General features: G+C 39.2%; 1 protein-coding gene and 2 long non-coding RNA genes across 3 annotated transcripts in view; all 3 read right to left on the bottom strand.

Moving 5' to 3' along the window:
* LOC309701482 (uncharacterized protein) overlaps window positions 1-20,373 on the bottom strand; it is a 2,150,955-nt gene that overhangs the window by 790,862 nt on the left and 1,339,720 nt on the right. The window lies entirely within an intron of this gene.
* LOC309701535 lies at window positions 5,284-7,550 on the bottom strand. The gene is made up of 4 exons (XR_014275035.1): window positions 7,536-7,550; window positions 7,368-7,443; window positions 6,445-6,473; window positions 5,284-6,016 (listed from the first exon to the last, which is right to left on the bottom strand). It is a non-coding gene; the product is annotated as an uncharacterized lncRNA (long non-coding RNA).
* LOC309701582 lies at window positions 13,326-15,352 on the bottom strand. Its single transcript, XR_014275142.1, has 3 exons — window positions 14,830-15,352; window positions 14,610-14,713; window positions 13,326-14,507 (listed from the first exon to the last, which is right to left on the bottom strand). It is a non-coding gene; the product is annotated as an uncharacterized lncRNA (long non-coding RNA).

Genomic DNA, 20,373 nt, shown 5'->3' with positions numbered 1-20,373 from the left:
GCTTGCTTCTTGTTCAGATTCTGAAACATCTGACGTAACAATGTGGGATCAATAGCAGGGGGTTCCCTGATGGCTCTGACTTCTGTTGAAGCATCAGCCTGACGGCTGTAGTCGGGCACATCTTCCTGTTCATTTTCATTGTCTCGCTCTCTTTCTTGTTCAACAAGTGGCAACCTTACGAGATCTGATTCAGGTGCCAGATTACACCATTCGTCAGTCACACCTCTGTTCTGCTCATATTCCTCAACAGCGCTCTCGATCTCCTCACTGTTTTTCTCATATTTTTCTCTGTTTCTTTTGACAATGTGTTGCACGTACTCAAGACGGTCAGTACCTGGCAGCTGTACACAGCCAGCACCATAGAAAGCCTGATAGGTTGGCAACGATGGTGTTTTCAGTTCGTGGTCTGAACGATGAGGAAGGTACAGTTTAAGCAGTCTTCCGTAATATTGCTCTGGATGTTTTTCTTGTGAGCAGCGGTGAAATCTGATGATAGCAGGCTTATTGTTTTTGCGCCTTTGCACAAACCCCATCTCATTGAGAAGGGGCAAAACATCTTTACCTTTTTTCTGTTGGCCATAGACAATCCTGCAAGTAGCAGCAAAGTCTGCCATGCACATCTCCTCATACTCTGGTGTTTCAGGTCTGGCTTTGTATTTGTCATTCAAAGATGTCATCCAAACATTGGAAGACTCAGGTGTTGTGTTGTCCAGAACTGACAGGGGACGACTCATTTTCACAGGATTATCATCAGTTGGAATGAATATTACAGCACGTGAGCATTGCTTCATGTGAAGACCACATGCACGAGCAACACACTCCTGTGCACTGATCTCTCGCTTCTTTGAATATGCCTGCATGACGGCTCTCATTTCATCGCACTCATTTACACTGTCCTTATGGGAGTTCTCAATGACAGTTTTCAGGTACTCAGATAGCCCGCCCTCTTTTTTTGATATATATTTCATTAAATAATTTGCAGCACCAAAAGCATCTAAAACAAAGCTTATGTCAATATTACTGTTCCAGGCTTCAAGCAGATGTGGATTATAGCCGTTTATCCAAGAGTCTTTTGGATCACGCTTTAGTATGATCGTACTCCTCATGTTCATTTTATTCAGGTATCTCTGATATTCTGCATGTGTCAACTTGCATCTTTCCAAGAGCTGCTCTAAACTCATGGAAGCAGTTTCAGGTTCATTCAGCAGCTGGTTCAGTGGTCTGAGCTTGTTCTTTGCCGTTTCTACTTCCAGTGCATCATCCTCACTGGGTCTTGTGATCATTGTCTCATTGCAGGGTGGTTTGGGAAAACCAAAACGGCACCCGGAGCTTAAACTCCTAAAGCACGTCTTTGTGTGGTTCTTACTGTGTTTTTGCACTTCTGTTACTTTTTTGTACAGTTCAGGTTGTTTATGTGGATCAGGCAGCTGAGCTGTGATGTATTTGTTTATAAAATCAACAACAGTTTGCTCATCATCCTCCTCAAACACAGGAGCACCTTCTACCCACAGGAGGCAGTGTATGTGTGGGCTTCCTCTGTGCTGAAACTCAACTCTGTAAAAGTAGTCAATGACTTTGCCAAGTGGCTCTGCGGGAGATAAGAGTAAATCTCTGAATAATGCTTCAACTCTCTTGTCAAACATGCGCATTGTTGTGACAGGATTGCTTCTCAGGATGTCACACTTTGCTGACCAGTCGAGTCCTTCAAAATTCACTTGTTCACCTTGCTGCCTTGTTATTGCCTCGATCACTTCAGGCCAGCGCATTTCAGCAGCTGAAAATGTGCAAAAGAACGTGGGAGTTCCCAACTGTCTGATCATGGCAAAAAGATCTCTTGTTGTTTTCTCCCAATAGGCTGGGGTTCCTCTCAGAGGCTGCATGAATCTCACTGCATCTTTATTTCGCACCAGTTTCTCCACCTCATGTTTATCTTGTAACATGCCTGAGGTTATTTTTCTACCATCTCTGGTCAGAGGCTTTGCCTTCCTTAACTGTACTGTCATGCTGGATGTAGCCAAGTGTATTTCAGTCACAAACTGTGCAAAGAATAAATAGTTTGTGTCTTTGGCAAAACGATCATCAATGCAGAAAAGTCTTGATTTGAAATACCCACTGGGGGATACTTTGATCAGCCTTCTTTCATCAAGTGTGTTTTGGCCTGTAGGAAACTGCACAGGGAAGGCCATGGCCTCCAGTTTAGGTGTTTTGAAAAAACTTATTGGATTGTTTCTCTCTGCAGGAGCAACAGAGTAGATTCCTTCACTGAAACATAATATCTCCTCAGCCACATCAGGGGGCTGCAAACAGGACTCGAGTGCAAAACCACCATTAGTCAGTCCATCTGCTTGCTCTGAATCATCTCTCATCTGTTCATGCGATTGTTCACCATCACAGGGTAACATGTCAATGTCCTGTTCATTTATATTTTGTGCTTCACTCAGTGCATTTTTCTCACAGCTGTCAATTTCCATTAAATCAGCCTCATCATAATCGTCCTCATTCATGTTTTCATCATCATCATCCTCATCATCTTCATCAGGAAGAGTTGGATCACACAGCTCAGCATCATCTCTGATGCTCACATCCTTATACTGTGGATGAATCTGCTTGAGTTTATGCAGTGCTTGCACAAGTTTAGACCAGCTTACAGTCTGAAACAGCTGATGACCTTTGTAAGACAAGCGTCTCTTCAGCTTTACTCTGATCACCTGAGAATTAATTCTCAATCGAGGTAGTGTTTCAACAGTTTCCTGTACCTCTGATGGGACACAGACCACATTTCCTCTAATTGCTCTTTGTCTGCCTTTGGGAAGAGGAATGATCTTGGCAAATGGTATGCACTTGGCTATGAGATGTCTCTCCAGTATGTTGAGATCAGAAAGTTCAGCTGGAATATCAGCAAGATCCAACTTATTGGCAACAGCAAGTGCTGGCATGGATCCATTTTTAAGATGATCGTGGCAGGTGTGACATATCCACTCTCTCTTTCTCTCATCAGGCACTTTGCACTGCTCATTTCTGCAGTTTTCATCACAAACATGAACAAACTTTCCTGTCAAACATGTTGCAACTACATGTGGGTTTTTGACATACTTTGACCTTGTGCAGGGTCGCACTTGGTTTGGAAATGAAGCCTTGAAGCATACAGTACATGGGTATGATGGTCCAGCTTTGATTTGTGATTTGAACACAGATATGGCCTCGTTGATCACACTGTTGTCACTCTCTTGGGTTTGTCTGTTCACCCATCTGTATTTCCTTTTTATTTTCATTGCACATCTCATGTTGTGCATAATCCTGAATGCAAGATTACTTTGATACCTGTCTCGCATTAGTTGTTTCATTAGTTGTCTGTGTCTTACTCTGAATGCATTGTCACGTGCATAACGCTGAGTCACTCGAGATCTCTGTCTCTCTCTGAATTCAGGGTTTTCTTGATACCTTTTAGTTATATAGTTTTTTTGTTTTTGTCTGAATTCATCGTTCTCACAGTAGCGTCTTTTAATATATTGTTGTTGTTTCTTTCTAACTGTAGCATTCTCAGAAAAACGTTTTTTAACATATTGTTTTTGTTTCTTTCTGAATTCATCATTCTCACAGTAACGTCTTTTCATATACTGTTGTTGCTTCCGTTTAACTTCAGGGTTCTTTTTAAATGCCTCGCTTGTGCAAGACTTTTTCTTTTCTTTGTACTCTTTGTTTGAAGCATACTTTTGTCGTTCTTTCCTTTTTTGGTTTTCTTTTCTCTGATTTCTGGGTTTCTCTGATGCCATTAATCTTCTTCTCATTTTTTGCCTTTGTTGTTTATTAACTTTTTTCACTTTTTGTAAAACTATATCAGAAAGGTCACAGGCAGCAACATTTGTTATGGCAGCATTTGATTGACATGAAAAAGCATCACTTGATGGAAGGAAACTTAATTCACTGCATAGTTCTTCAGTTGGTATATTAGGAGGTTCATTCTGATCTTCATATGATGTGAACTGAGTCACGTGGACTTCTTTTTGTTTCACCGGTGGCATACAAATGGACATTTGACAAAAGATGTTCTCAGTCAGATCAGTCGTTGTGTTTCTCCTTGGAGTAGAGGGGTTTGCTTCATCAACAGTTGTATCAGAGTGAGTAGATGCCACAGCAGTGGCAGCTGTTGGTCTGCAGACTGTGTCTGTGATAGTATCACTCAGGTTGACTGTGCTCATACTGTAGAACTGCACAGGCTTCAGTTCATAGTTACAAGAGGGTGATATCTCCATCATTTCATAAGAATCTTGGATCCTCTTAATCATGTCACTGAGGAGTGTGAATTTCAGCATCACTGCTGTACCACGATTACGTGACTGTAGTAGTAGAGGAAGACCACTGGGTGTTCTGGAGTGTGGATCAAAGAAACCATATTTGCCTGATGTGGATCTGAACACTGCAATACACAATCCACTCATAATCAATAAGGCATACTGCACATCTGACAACAGGCAGCTCAGTCCTGCTTCTAAGCTGAGAAAGGTATCTACTGCTTCCTCTGGAGGTTCTTCAAATGTCCCATACCGGGAAGGCTGTGTCATGTCGACATCATACATAGACCAGCGAGCATCAACTTTGTCTGGCAGCTCATCGGTTGCCAAATGAATATTTTTAGGAAATCTTTTCTTGGCCTCTTTGTACATCACATCACCTTTATCCAAGACCAGATTAAGGTCAGCTGTAGTCATGTTATCATTCTCATGAAGGAAAGCAAGAAATGTGAGTGAGTTACATGTGCACTGCTTGTTTCTGGAGTCTCCATATTTGGGATGAGCCTGGCTGTGAGATGCACAGATATGTGTAACAGAGGGCTGGTTTTCAAAGTTCACTCTTTCTGCATGAGATGGTCCTGCCACATCACTGTGACGGCCTCTTTTTACAATATCAGCATAACCCACCTGTGGGGCACTTGACACCTCAGGTTGGTCTCTATGGTTTACCTGATGATCATTAAATTCATGCTGCAATCCAATCTTTACAGCATCTGCATAGGATACCTGTTGTACATGTGCAGGAACATGTTGACCTGCCTGTTTGACACCATCAGCATTGGTCTTTGCAGACACAAAGTCTTCTGCAGAGCTCTGAGGAAAATCACACTCAGCTTGTTCACATGTTGGTACTTCATGAAACTCATGGAACTTCTTCCAGCGTTGTTTTGCAGCTTGTGACTTTTTCTGCTTCCTTGGCATTTTTACACAAGTGTTTCTCTTAGTCTTTAGAAAATATGTTTATAAAATAAGAGTGGCACAGAGCAGGAGATGTTTTCTTTGTCTTTATATTTCAGTTTTTATTTCTCAGAAACAGATGTCTTTGTTTGTTTGACAGTTTGTCAGTCGAGAGAATAATATGCACTCTCTTTATTGGCTTGGCACAACTTAGCAGCAAGCGCAAAGTGAAAAACAGCTAGAGAGAAAATTTAGAAGAGAGAACAGACAGAGCAGGAGAAACACGGCTGGGAAATCACAATCAAACCGTGAATTAGAGTTTTCTTTATTTGTTCAGTTTGTTCTCAGGTAGAGGCAATATGCACTCTTTATTGCTTTAATGGCTTGGCATTTTTCAGCAGCAAGCCAAGAGTGAAAAACAGGTAGAGAGAAAATTTAGCAGAGAGAACAGACAGAGCAGGAGAGACACGGCTTTAAATCAAACCGCAGAGTTTTCTTTGTTTGTTCAGTTTGTTCTCAGGTTGAGGCAAAATATGCACTCTTTATTGTTTTATTGGCTTGTGCATTTTTCAGCAGCAAGCCAAAGAGTGAAAAACAGGTAGAGAGAAAATTTAGCAGAGAGAACAGACAGAGCAGGAGAGACGCGGCTTTAAATCAAACCGCAATAAGATTCTTGGTTTGGCAAAATTTCTCACAAACCACAGGGTGAAATACAGATGGAAAGAAGGCAGAGACAACAGGTGGAGTAGGACAGAAGATAGAGGGGTTGGGGGGTTGGGATGTGAGATAGAAGACTGGAGATCTGGTCCTTGTTCTTCTTCTGCACACTGTGAACAAAAAACAAGAAAAAAAATAATTTTAATAAAATTATATCACATGGTAATTGTATGAACTAATTGTGACTACTGAAAAAGGACAAAACAAATATTCAAGCTAAACTGTTGTCGGCTGCCATGTGCAAAAAGTTGCACAATTTGGCACTTTTTAAAAGAATAAATATTTAATTAAATTCAGCAATAATATTTTTAAATACAAATATGATTGAGTGAATTGTTAACTAATCACATGTAATGTGCAAAAATGTACGAAAAAAATATTTTAGCCCAATTGTTAAGCTGAACTTATGTGTATTTATTATAAAAATGTGTTTAAAAGGTCTAGCACAAAGTTTGAACCCATCACTTTAAAGCTTATATTAGTCAGACTCTTTTTTTAAAAATTTGGTGTACTTCTCTAACAGTATGTGCACACCTACCAGGCAAAGCACAGATGTGAGTCAAGTTCCTGAAAGTGTAAGACAAGAAATAACATGTTAGTTGTCTGTACAGTGTTATCAGACTAACAAAAAAACAAAGCCCACACGACATGATACACTGAACTTATAGTCAGCAGGGTAATTATAGAGTAATATAGCACACCAGCTGATACAGCAGCCATTTTATAATTCAAACTAATTAACTGAAGTATTTATTTAAGTACTTATATAAGGCTACTGTTAGACTGTTACTAGCCTTAGCATCACTGCTAACGCTAGCATTCCTGCTAGCGTTAGCACTTCAGTTAGTGTTAGCACTGCTGGTAGAACTAGCACTCTTACTGTTAAAACTGAGGCACAATGGCAATAATAAAGCTCATTTGTTACTTTTGTCTCACTGACCGCCAATAAATATCACAGGAATATCACAGGAATATTCTTTTTGTCAGTTAAAAACTGCTAAGGCTAGTGTTGGCACTATAGCTAGCGTTAGCATTGATGCTAGCATTAGCATCGAAGCTAGCATTAGCACTGCTACTAACAGCAAAAGTCATAAAGTACTCTTACTGTTAAAACTGAGGCACAATGGCAATAATAAAGCTCATTTGTTACTTTTGTCTCACTGACCGCCAATAAATATCACAGGAATATCACAAGAATATTCTTTTTGTCAGTTAACAACTGCTAAGGCTAGTGTTAGCACTATAGCTAGCATTAGCATTGAAGCTAGCGTTAGCACTGCTGCTAACAGCAAAAGTCATAAACCTATATAAATGGTAGCAAAGGTTATTCTTTTTTTGCTTTCTTTATTCTTTGAACTCTGTTGAACTTTAAAAAGACTTGATATGTGAGTTTAAATGTCAAACATGTATTTTTACCATCATAAAATTAAAACCGTGCTGTACTGAGTGTATTGTACTTACCACAGCAGAGAGCAAAGCGGAATGACGGCAGTTGGTGCAGTGATTAGTTAAAGACTGATGAGGCGTTCAGGTGGTGCTTGGAAATTTGAGCATCAGTTTGAACATCAATAATGAGCATATATATTTCTCTGTCATAGAGAGACAGAGAAAAAAATACACAAGACTCACCAGCATACAAATTGGTACTTTTTCTCTTTATGTCACTCATTCGCTTATACTCAGGAAAGAGGGCAACTGGCATTAAATTAGCAAATAAAAAGTATGTCATCTTGAACTGTTTTATGGATTTTATTTTAAGACTACTTTGAGCGTATTCGTGGGGAGATAAACTATACAGACTAAAAACAGAGACATTAAATGAGATTCGATTATTTAAAATGTGGGAAAATACACTACAGACAGGTAGATGCTGTGAGCTTTAATTATCCAGTCAGAAAAGATTATTTTAAAGTCATCAACTGACTAAAACTGCCGAGGTATGAAAAACCTGTGTGGAGAAGACAAGTCCACCAATACACAATCAACTTGAATTTAACAGGGCAATAATTCAGGGCTCTATTCAGTTAGCCTATATTAACTACTGACATACTGTTAATCTGTGGCAAAAGCCTGTCAAACCTGTCTTATTGTACCTATTGAAAAAGTTAATCTTACTACAACTGCTTAGATGTAACACACATTTTTGATTTAATCTTGGCAGAGTGAGAGACAGAGCTCGTTAAGCAGGCAGGTGTGAGCCTGGTTGCTATAGTGACTGCACCCAAGGGCTCCATACACACGGACACAGACATGTGGACTGAAATGAATTAATTGCTGAATTTTGAGTTAAAAATTTTGAATGAGATAAAAAAACAAAAAAAACAACCTGAATTTAACCTGAAAACAACAGTGCTGAACTGCTAAAAGCTGAAGGTTACACAGAAGAAGAAGTTGGAAAAAAGCTGAAAATGTTTTAATTGTAAATTAGAAAAACCTAAGAAATGAGAAAAGAACATTTAGAGTCAGAAAACATCTGAAAGAATATTAAAAGGTCATATTCTTTGAATCACTGAATGACTCAAATGTGATCCCTCCACTTGGATCCACACAGTTTAAAAAGTTGACATCTCTGAGCTTTGAAAGACAAGATGTTGGAAAGAGAACAACGATGGCGACGTTTTGAGGGTAAAATGATGGCTTTAACACTGTGGACACAGCAGCAGTTGAAAGAGAAGTGTTTAAGATTAATTTTGGCAGAGTGGCAGAGAGAGCTCGTTAAGCAGGCAGGTGTGAGCCTGGTTGCTATAGTGACTGCACCCAATGGCTCCATACACACGACACAGACATGCACCTCACTTTTGCTGCTTAAAATGAACAGAAAAGTCAGGCCGAAACAAATCGTTCCCAAATGAAAAGTACATGTCGTACTGACAAAATTCTTTCACCGTGAGCGACAGCCATGTCTAGTCTACCAAATTCTCAGTTTTCATGCCTGTGGAGTTTATTATATGGACGTGGTGACAGTGTAAAGACACCATGCTCTTCTGATTTTCAAACGAACCTTCTGAGCCATTTTAACATTAGAGTCTATGGAAGAGTTGGAGGGAGGAGGCTGTGCATTGGTGACATTTATGAAAGAACCATAACACCTAGTACAATAGTAAACACATTGGATGAACGAGGACAGCCATGGCTACGTTTTGAGGGTAAAATCATACCTGTAGAGCAAACGCTGCGGACACAGCAGCAGTTTTAAAAAAGATTTTAAGATAAATTTTTTTGCTCCTCTCACTCTAGCAGTTGAGCTGCCTCACTCTAGCCCCAACATTCCGTCCCATACACACCCATTATAAACTCTGAAACGGGTGAAAAAACATCATGAAACTTAAACTGGAACTGAAGGAAAAGTATAATAGATATTGAAAAGATAAATACAAGTTGAATAGTTGAATGTCTTGTCTTCGTTTTAAAGTTTGAATGGTGGCTCTATGTCAATGTATGTGGAAGTAGATACAGTTTAAAGAGGAGGAATTTGAATGAGAATTTGAAGGGTCTCCCCATTGAAATACATGGGAAATTTTTGTTGAATAAAGTTGAATAAAATTAAAAATATAAATGTTAAAAATGAGAAAAATAGAAGCAATGTTGTCCAAAAGAATAGGAATCTAACGATGTTTGAATGGTTTTTCTAAGTTGAACGGTTTTGAAGGAGTAGGCTTTCAAAAAACGTACGGAATAGATAAAATATAATAATAAAGATTAGAAGAACAATACTGTGAATGCTTTTCAAGCATTCACACTAACTAGAAAGTGCATTTTCTGAAGAAACTGCAGTGTGAATGCTTGAATCTGAATGTATGCACTGAAATGAATTAATTGCTGAATTTTGAGTTAAAAATATTGAATGAGATTTAAAAAAAAAACAAAAAAAACAAAAACGAATTTAACCTGAAAACAAAGGTGCTGAACTGCTAAAAGCTGAAGGTTACACAGAAGAAGGAGTTGGAAAAAAACTGAAAATGTTTTAAATGTAAATTAGAAAACCCTAAGAAATGAGAAAAGAACATTTAGAGTCAGAAAACATCTGAATGAATATTAAAAGGTCATATTCTTTGAATCACTGAATGACTCAAATGTGATCCCTCCACTTTGATCCACACAGTTTAAAAAGTTTAAATGCCTGAGCTTTGAAAGATACGGTGTTGGAAAGAGAACAATAATGGCGACAATTTGAGGGTAAAATGATGGCTGTAACACTGTGGACACAGCAGCAGTTGAAAGAGAAGTGCTTAAGATGAATCTTGGTACAGTGGCAGGCAGAGCTCGTTAAGCAGGCAGGTGTGAGCCTGGTTGCTATAGTGACCGCACCCAATGGCTCCATACACACGTACACAGACATGCGCCTCACTTTTGCTGCTTAAAATGAACAGAAAAGTCAGGCCGAAACAAATCGTTCCCATATGAAAAGTACAAGTCGTATTGACGAAATTCTTTCACCGTGAGCGACAGCAGCTTCTAGTCTACTGAATTCTCAGTTTTCATGCCTGTGGAGTTTATTATATGGACGTGGTGACAGTGTAAAGACACCATACTCTTCTGATTTTCAAACGAACCTTCTGAGCCATTTTAACATTAGAGTCTATGGAAGAGTTGGAGGGAGGAGGCTGTGCATTGGTGACATTTATGAAAGAACCATAACACCTAGGACAATAGTAAACACATTGGATGAAAGAGGACAGCCATGGCTACGTTTTGAGGGTAAAATCATACCTGTAGAGCAAACGCTGCGGACATAGCAGCAGTTTTAAAAAAGATTTTAAGATTAATTTTTTTGCTCCTCTCACTCTAGCAGTTGAGCTCTCTCACTCTAGCCCCAACATTCCGTCCCATACACACCCATTATAAACTCTGAAACGGGTGAAAAAACATCATGAAACTTAAACTGGAACTGAAGAAAAAGTATAATAGATATTGAAAAGATAAATACAAGTTGAATAGTTGAATGTCTTGTCTTCGTTTTAAAGTTTGAATGGTGGCTCTATGTCAATGTATGTGGAAGTAGTAAGAGTTTAAAAATGAGTAAGTTGAATGAGGATTTGAAGGGTCTCCCCATTGAAATACATTATAAATTTTTGTTGAATAAAGTTGAATAAAATTAAAAATATAAATGTTAAAAATATGAAAAATAGAAGCAGTGTTGTCCAAAAGAATAGGAATCTAACGGTGTTTGAATGGTTTTTCTAAGTTGAACGGTTTTGAAGGGGTAGGATTACAAAAAACGTACGGAATAGATAAAATATAATAACTAGAAAGTGCATTTTCTGAAGAAACTGCAGTGTGAATGCTTGAATCTGAATGTATGCATTGAAATGAAATAATTACTGAATTTAAGTTAAAAATTTTGAATGAGATAAAAAAAAAAAACCCGAATTTAACCTGAAAACAAAAGTGCTGAACTGCTAAAAGCTGAAGGTTACACAGAAGAAGAAGTTGGAAAAAAGCTGAAAATGTTTTAATTGTAAATTAGAAAAACCTAAGAAATGAGAAAAGAACATTTAGAGTCAGAAAACATGTGAAAGAATATTAAAAGGTCATATTCTTTGAATCACTGAATGACTAAAATGTGATCCCTCCACTTGGACCCACACAGTTTAAAAAGTTGACATCTCTGAGCTTTGAAAGACAAGATGTTGGAAAAAGAACAACGATGGCGACGTTTTGAGGGTAAAATGATGGCTTTAACACTGTGGACACAGCAGCAGTTGAAAGAGAAGTGTTTAAGATTAATTTTGGCAGAGTGGCAGAGAGAGCTCGTTAAGCAGGCAGGTGTGAGCCTGGTTGCTATAGTGACCGCACCCAATGGCTCCATACACACGGACACAGACATGCACCTCACTTTTGCTGCTTAAAATGAACAGAAAAGTCAGGCCGAAACAAATCGTTCCCAAATGAAAAGTAAAAGTCGTATTGACAAAATTCTTTCACTGTGAGCGACAGCAATGTCTAGTCTACCAAATTCTCAGTTTTCATGTCTGTGGAGTTTATTATATGGACGTGGTGACAGTGGAAAGACACCATGCTCTTCTGATTTTCAAACGAACCTTCTGAGCCATTTTAACATTAGAGTCTATGGAAGAGTTGGAGGGAGGAGGCTGTGCATTGGTGACATTTATGAAAGAACCATAACACCTAGTACAATAGTAAACACATTGGATGAAAGAGGACAGCCATGGCTACGTTTTGAGGGTAAAATCATACCTGTAGAGCAAACGCTGCGGACACAGCAGCAGTTTTAAAAAAGATTTTAAGATTAATTTTTTTGCTCCTCTCACTCTAGCAGTTGAGCTGCCTCACTCTAGCCCCAACATTCCGTCCCATACACACCCATTATAAACTCTGAAACGGGTGAAAAAACATCATGAAACTTAAACTGGAACTGAAGAAAAAGTATAATAGATATTGAAAAGATAAATACAAGTTGAATAGTTGAATGTCTTGTCTTCGTTTTAAAGTTTGAATGGTGGCTCTATGTGAACGTATGTTGAAGTAGTAAGAGTTTAAAAATGAGTAAGTTGAATGAGAATTTGAAGGGTCTCCCCATTGAAATACATGGGAAATTTTTGTTGAATAAAGTTGAATAAAATTAAAAATATAAATGTTAAAAATGAGAAAAATACAAGCAATCATGTCCAAAAGAATAGGAATCTAATGGTGTTTGAATGGTTTTTCTAAGTTGAACGGTTTTGAAGGAGTAGGCTTTCAAAAAACGTACGGAATAGATAATAAAATACTAGAAAGTGCATTTTCTGAAGAAACTGCAGTGTGAATGCTTGAATCTGAATGTATGCACTGAAATGAATTAATTGCTGAATGTTAAGTTAAAAATTCCGAATGAGCTGGAAAATACAGAAATTTTCACCTGAAAACAAAAGTGCAGAACTTTTGAAAGCTGATGTTCACACAGAAGAAGTTGGAAAAAAGCTAAACATGTTTAAAATGTAAATAATAAAAAGATGAGTAATGACAAAAGAAAATTTAGAGTCAGAAAACCTCTGAATGAATATTAAAAGTTCAAATTCTTCTAATTGAAATGAACTTAAAAGATGAACAAAAATTCTGGAGAAAATACAAACTTTAATATACAGCATAATGTTTTTCAGACATATACACATGTGTATATCATGTTTAATAGTATTACATACATCAATTTGTTTTGTATGTCATAGAAAATAACATAAAAATCTTAAGTCATATTTTACAGCTTCTTTCTGAAAAGGACTAGTAGAATAAATAAAAAATAACTAAATTAAATAACTAAATAAAAAATAATAAGCAAGATATGAAATACATGAAAATTCAACTTTTAAAACCACAATCCTGAACCTTTAAATTGTGTTGGTTTCTTAGAACATGGCTGAACAGCTGTTTCTATCGTCCTACTTAATCTGTCTACACATCTTTTTGTTACTCATTCTTCTTTATGTTTTAATGTAAACAGAGTCCACACAGTGGTAAAAGAGAACTGTATAGAGATTTTTGAGTAAAGTCAAATGAAAGCGTAAGGTGGTGACACAGTTTAACACATGCAAATAATCAAATAAACACATTAGTCCTTTTTGTGAACATGGATAAATAAGTATCAATACAGCATTGTTCAGCCATGCCACTAAATGCTTTTTTACACATTGTTTTAACCTGGGCTCAGACACAAAGTCCCAAAATTAGTTAGTCCCTGACTTTGAGTTGTGGTTATGACTAATTATTATACACAAGGCTTTATCTATCTGAACTCTAAGGACACAAATATGAAAAAAAAAAAACTATACTTACCAGCTGATACCCCACACTACACACTAGGTGTGCCATGTGACCTGAAACTTTGGTACAAAATCATCATAATCATTCTGTTAACACTGTTTTTTAACGCTGTTTGTGTTGCTGTTCAGCAGTTTAAAATGTTTTAGATTGGATTACATGGAATGAATTTGAATTTTCTTGGGGGGTTTTGTGTGTGTTTTGTTCTTAGCAGATTTTTTCTTCCATACTGTTGAATTCCAGTTACCACATTTCTGGTCATATGACATCCAGAGTGCCCACTTAAAAAAAATCCCCACAGTTAATTCAACATTAGAACAAAATAAAAATATCCATCCATCCATCCATTCGCTTCCGCTTATCCTTTCCAGGGTCGCGGGGGGCGCTGGAGCCTATCCCAGCTGTCATAGGGCGAAAGGCGGGGTACACCCTGGACAGGTCGCCAGTCTGTCACAGGGCCAACACACAGGGACAGACAACCATTCACACTCACATTCACTCGCACATTCACACCTAGTGACAATTTGGATTAATCAATTAACCTATCCCCACAAATAAAAAAATAAAAATATGTTAAAGAAAAAAAGGTTTGCTCTGTGATGAAATACTAAATAAGCATACATTGTACAGAGCACTAACAATGACAACAATCCTTTAGCCTGTTGATCAGAGAGAGGCAGTCATTATGTCCATTTAAAACCTGTAATCACAGAGCACAATGTTTCTGTGAAACTATGAAGTCCCATATGATCCTCATCATGTCCAGTGACTTCAGAGTGGATCCTCCCTGTCATCCGGCCAGTGTTTGATGTGTGGCAAGCAGCACAGAAGCAGGATAGCTGAGGACTTTAAAAGAAGAGCAGAAAACAGGAATATGTAGTTGTAAATGTAAATATCAGTGATACTTGTCTTGTCAAAGGGAATAAAATAATGAAAATGTTAACTTACACACTCATTTAGGGAGGATCTTGACACTGCACAGAGGAGGCACAGTCAGTCTGACAATGATGGTGATCTCCAGGGATGTTTTCCTGCAGCAACATTCCTGCCAACTGGCCATATGATCCAGAGTAGTTGGTTTGTAATAAACAGAAAGGTGTATATGTTAGGTAGTGTGCACTCAGAGCTGGTCCTAAGAAACAAACACATCCTGTAATAAACTGAATACCTGTAGTAGTGCTGCTGCAAATATGAAGCCCTTCTATCATGAGTGGTTTCAAAGAAGGTGTTTTGGAGGCTCAGTCACAGAAACTGTGCCGTCTGTTCAGTCCTGAGTGTCTCAGCTCTGAAGGGGATGGATCACAGAGGGAAACACCTGAGTACAGACATTACAATACACTCTAACACTCCTAAGGTCAAGTGAAAACACAATTTAAACACTTCACAAAGAATGAATACATGTTTTCATGGAAATTATGTCATTAACCCTTTTTGTTGTGAGTAAATCTCACCGACTGCTTGTGGGACAAGCTAGAAGGAGGACTTATCACAGAATCTCTCCTGTGCTCCAGATGTGAAGTCTCACGCTCTGATCGTATGGCGATGAAGATGGTGATGATGAAGTTTCTCTGATCTGTGGCATTACAGTTTCTGGCTGCTATGTGCTTCACATTGTTGGATTTTACATGTGAAGCTTGGAGAAGACACAGGAGGACTGTGTCTTGCTTAAAAAAAAAAAAAGAAAAAAAAAGGAAACCTAACAGGAAAGGAAACCCCCCCCCCTCAACTCCCACCGTACCCTCCCCTCCCCCCCCCTCCCACTCAACTCCCCAACCTCACACCATCCAATGTCTATACAAATGTAGGGTATCAGCTGGTAACAGAAAGCAAGTGTAACATATGCACTACATATGTAACACTGCTGAAACATTTCTGGCCAGAAATGTGCAGTTATCAACCCAGACCCACCCTGATGATTGCACTGGCCAGAAACATGATAAAAGCTCATAAAAATTGATGTTTCATAGTAAAATTGGTCCAAAAATATAATCGTATACTTTTGAAAAAGTTTAAAGTTTATAACGAACCAAAATAATAACATTTTTGTAAATAGTATTTCAAAATAGAGGCACACATAAAGTGGCTTAACTGTCATTATTGCTGTAATTAGGTTTGTTTGTTTGTTTGTTTGTTTTTTTAAATAGCAACCTTTAGTCATTATTGTTCTCTCAGAAACAATGAAGAAGCTGTTGAACATTTATGTGTTGTGTAGGCAATCCTCTGGTCCACCCTCCCTCCCTCCCAGCCACAGTGAGACTGGGGCAGCCTGGCAGGATGTTGAAGCCTGGCTGCAGAGAGGATATGCCTACACTATTCATTTTAAACTGCTATATTTGATTTTTCTGACATTTATAGGTTACTGTTAGTGAATTTTAGATTTTCTGTAATAAATAAAATTGTCATCTTTTACTGATATCATTACTTAATTCATGTAATTGTATTTTATGTAAACAATTCAAACATTATACTGCAATGCAGGGCGTCAACTTTTAAATATCGCTCTACTTTATGTCTGTGAAGGTTCTCAGTCATCCAGGTCATCGTAGTCAAAGGAGCTTGCAAAGAAAAGCGTCTGGACTTCTTTCTGGAGTTCAAGCATCGCTCTACTTTCTTAAGTCATTCAAAAATATAGATATTACTTACTGTATTCAAAGATCTAGATCATGAATCATCACAGGACAATACACAGTATACTGGGTCATGGTAACTATGGTAGGTCTTCATGACTCCAGAATGGAGACATCGATCTGACTGAGAAATGAAAATTAGGTCAAGCAGTGTGTTCTTCTCTGTGGTAGGGGCAGTGATGACCTGTGCGTATCCCCTAGACTCAAACAGCTCCAGGATTGGTTTGTTTGCACTGGATAAAACATTCTCATTAAAATCACCACAAACTATGATGGGATGACGGTCCATGATCTCCAATGAGTCTAATAGGCTTACCAGGTTTTTCAGGAATGGCCTCAGAGTGTAGTCTGGAGGTCTGTATACAACTGCAATCAGAACACTGACTGGTGCTTCAACCTTTAAAGCCAGAAATTCAAGGTCAGTTACATTATGGATGTACTGTTTTTCATGCACTTGAATGTCACTTTTCACATAAACAGCAACTCCACCACCACTTCTGTTTGCCATCTGGGGAAAGTTTGTGTAGGACAGGTGTCTGTTGCGTTTGAACAAATTGTAATTTTCCAAGTGGAGACTCTCTGCGACAAAAGAGCCCCGCAGGTGTGTTTCTGTTAGGCACAAAACATCTGCTAGACACAATTCATGGTGACTTTTGATGTCATTAATGTGAGCTGGCAGTCCCTCTGTATTATGATGAACAATGGTGAAAACCTCTGACCTGCTCAGTGTTTGCCTCACGTGTAGAAGAGGCATCATGTCATCAAGGTTGGCTTGTCTCATGTTCTCAAGCGCTGCAGTGATTTCTGGGTTGGTGAATATTTTTTTCTCCTCCATATCAAGAAGATACAGTCCACTGAGAGACGTCACTCTACTGACAGCTACGTAGGCCATGCCGGGCTCAAAAATGCTCTTAAGAGAGACAACAGCTGATGTAGTTGTCATACCCTGTACCTTATGTATTGTACATGCAAAGGCCAGCTTCACTGGGAACTGTCTTCGTACCACTCCTTTCTGCTTCAGATTCTCCTCTGCTCTCTCAATGTACACCATGTCGTCTGCTGGTGTGCGGTTATTCTTTCCAGATGTCTCATTATCCATTTTAAGTCCAAGCTTGATGATGTGTTGGTCGTTTTCAGAGTGAACTACTCTAAGTAGTATTCCAAAAGCTCCATTAACCAAACCATTTTGTATGTCAATGTTTCTGGTGAGCATGACACGAGCTCCTTCTGCAACTTTCAGTGTGTCTGGTAACTCGTTTTTACCTCCTTTCAATGGTCTGTCTTGAAGTGCCATTCTGCCAGTTCTAGGATCTTTTCTATAATCATCTGCATGGATGTCAATGATATGAGTGTGGAGCAGAGCCAGTGTTGCAGAGTTGTGTGCATCCACTTCTTTATTAGTTGCAAAAATGTGCAACGCATCAGTTGGACAATGGGCTGGTTCAGTTATGGCCTGTGACAACAAATTTCTATCTGCTTCGCAAAGCTCATCCAACTTTCCTTTCACACGAATTCTGTTCAGCATCTCTGCAAAGACAACATCATCTTTCTGACGCATAATCTCAGTCAGAGTGATCATCTGAAAATGCTCCCGCCACAGGTCGATCTCGGACGGGTCGTGCACACAGAGAGGTTTAGACTGTCGCACTGGGGGTAGCTGATAGAAGTCTCCGACAGCAAGGACTGACATGCCTCCAAAGGGTCTCCGAGTCCCTTTGATCTGTTTGAGTCTTGCATCTACATATGCAAACAGATGTCTTGACACCATAGACACTTCGTCAATGACGATTATTTCAGCATTCAAAAGTTCTGATCTGACTTCATCCAGCTGATTGCCAAGTCCCTGAATGGGAGGTTTTAAGCTTCTAGGCAGCTTGAGAAGAGAATGCAGTGTTGTTCCAGAAATGTTAAAAGCTGCAGTCCCAGTGAAAGCAGTTAACAGGACAGTGGGTTTTGATATGTCAACGTCGTCTGCATATCTGGGCACTTTGCTCAGTATCTTAGATGCTTCTGAGTAGATGCATTTGATAAGATGTGATTTTCCTGTTCCAGCACCACCATTAATATAAAAGAAAAACTGCTCTGGATTTAGAGCACAGACTCTTTTAATGCACCAGTCTCTAACTGCATAAAATATGCAGGCTTGCTTCTTGTTCAGATTCTGAAACATCTGACGTAACAATGTGGGATCAATAGCAGGGGGTTCCCTGATGGCTCTGACTTCTGTTGAAGCATCAGCCTGACGGCTGTAGTCGGGCACATCTTCCTGTTCATTTTCATTGTCTCGCTCTCTTTCTTGTTCGACAAGTGGCAACCTTACGAGATCTGATTCAGGTGCCAGATTACACCATTCGTCAGTCACACCTCTGTTCTGCTCATATTCCTCAACAGCGCTCTCGATCTCCTCACTGTTTTTCTCATATTTTTCTCTGTTTCTTTTGACAATGTGTTGCACGTACTCAAGATGGTCAGTACCTGGTAGCTGTACACAGCCAGCACCATAGAAAGCCTGATAGGTTGGCAACGATGGTGTTTTCAGTTCGTGGTCTGAACGATGAGGAAGGTACAGTTTAAGCAGTCTTCCGTAATATTGCTCTGGATGTTTTTCTTGTGAGCAGCGGTGAAATCTGATGATAGCAGGCTTATTGTTTTTGCGCCTTTGCACAAACCCCATCTCATTGAGAAGGGGCAAAACATCTTTACCTTTTTTCTGTTGGCCATAGACAATCCTGCAAGTAGCAGCAAAGTCTGCCATGCACATCTCCTCATACTCTGGTGTTTCAGGTCTGGCTTTGTATTTGTCATTCAAAGATGTCATCCAAACATTGGAAGACTCAGGTGTTGTGTTGTCCAGAACTGACAGGGGACGACTCATTTTCACAGGATTATCATCAGTTGGTATGAATATTACAGCACGTGAACATTGCTTCATGTGAAGACCACATGCACGAGCAACACATTCTTGTGCACTGATCTCTCGCTTCTTTGAATATGCCTGCATGACGGCTCTCATTTCATCGCACTCATTTACACTGTCCTTATGGGAGTTCTCAATGACAGTTTTCAGGTACTCAGATAGCCCGCCCTCTTTTTTTGATATATATTTCATTAAATAATTTGCAGCACCAAAAGCATCTAAAACAAAGCTTATGTCGATATTACTGTTCCAGGCTTCAAGCAAATGTGGATTATAGCCATTTATCCAAGAGTCTTTTGGATCACGCTTTAGTATGATCGTACTCCTCATGTTCATTTTATTCAGGTATCTCTGATATTCTGCATGTGTCAAGTTGCATCTTGCCAAGAGCTGCTCTAAACTCATGGAAGCAGTTTCAGGTTCATTCAGCAGCTGGTTCAGTGGTCTGAGCTTGTTCTTTGCTGTTTCTACTTCCAGTGCATCATCCTCACTGGGTCTTGTGATCATTGTCTCATTGCAGGGTGGTTTGGGAAAACCAAAACGGCACCCGGAGCTTAAACTCCTAAAGCACGTCTTTGTGTGGTTCTTACTATGTTTTTGCACTTCTGTTACTTTCTTGTACAGTTCAGGTTGTTTATGTGGATCAGGCAGCTGAGCTGTGATGTATTTGTTTATAAAATCAAGAACAGTTTGCTCATCATCCTCCTCAAACACAGGAGCACCTTCTACCCACAGGAGACAGTGTATGTGTGGGCTTCCTCTGTGCTGAAACTCAACTCTGTAAAAGTAGTCAATGACTTTGCCAAGTGGCTCTGCGGGAGATAAGAGTAAATCTCTGAATAATGCTTCAACTCTCTTGTCAAACATGCGCATTGTTGTGACAGGATTGCTTCTCAGGATGTCACACTTTGCTGACCAGTCAAGTCCTTCAAAATTCACTTGTTCACCTTGCTGCCTTGTTATTGCCTCGATCACTTCAGGCCAGCGCATTTCAGCAGCTGAAAATGTGCAAAAGAACGTGGGAGTTCCCAACTGTCTGATCATGGCAAAAAGATCTCTTGTTGTTTTCTCCCAATAGGCTGGGGTTCCTCTCAGAGGCTGCATGAATCTCACTGCGTCTTTATTTCGCACCAGTTTCTCCACCTCATGTTTATCTTGTAACATGCCT

Source organism: Aulonocara stuartgranti, assembly GCF_965226115.1.
Source record: "Aulonocara stuartgranti genome assembly, chromosome: 23".
In the NCBI taxonomy this organism is placed as follows: Eukaryota; Metazoa; Chordata; class Actinopteri; order Cichliformes; family Cichlidae; genus Aulonocara; species Aulonocara stuartgranti.
Note: the sequence above shows the minus strand (reverse complement) of the source record. Positions and strands in the feature narration are given on the sequence as shown.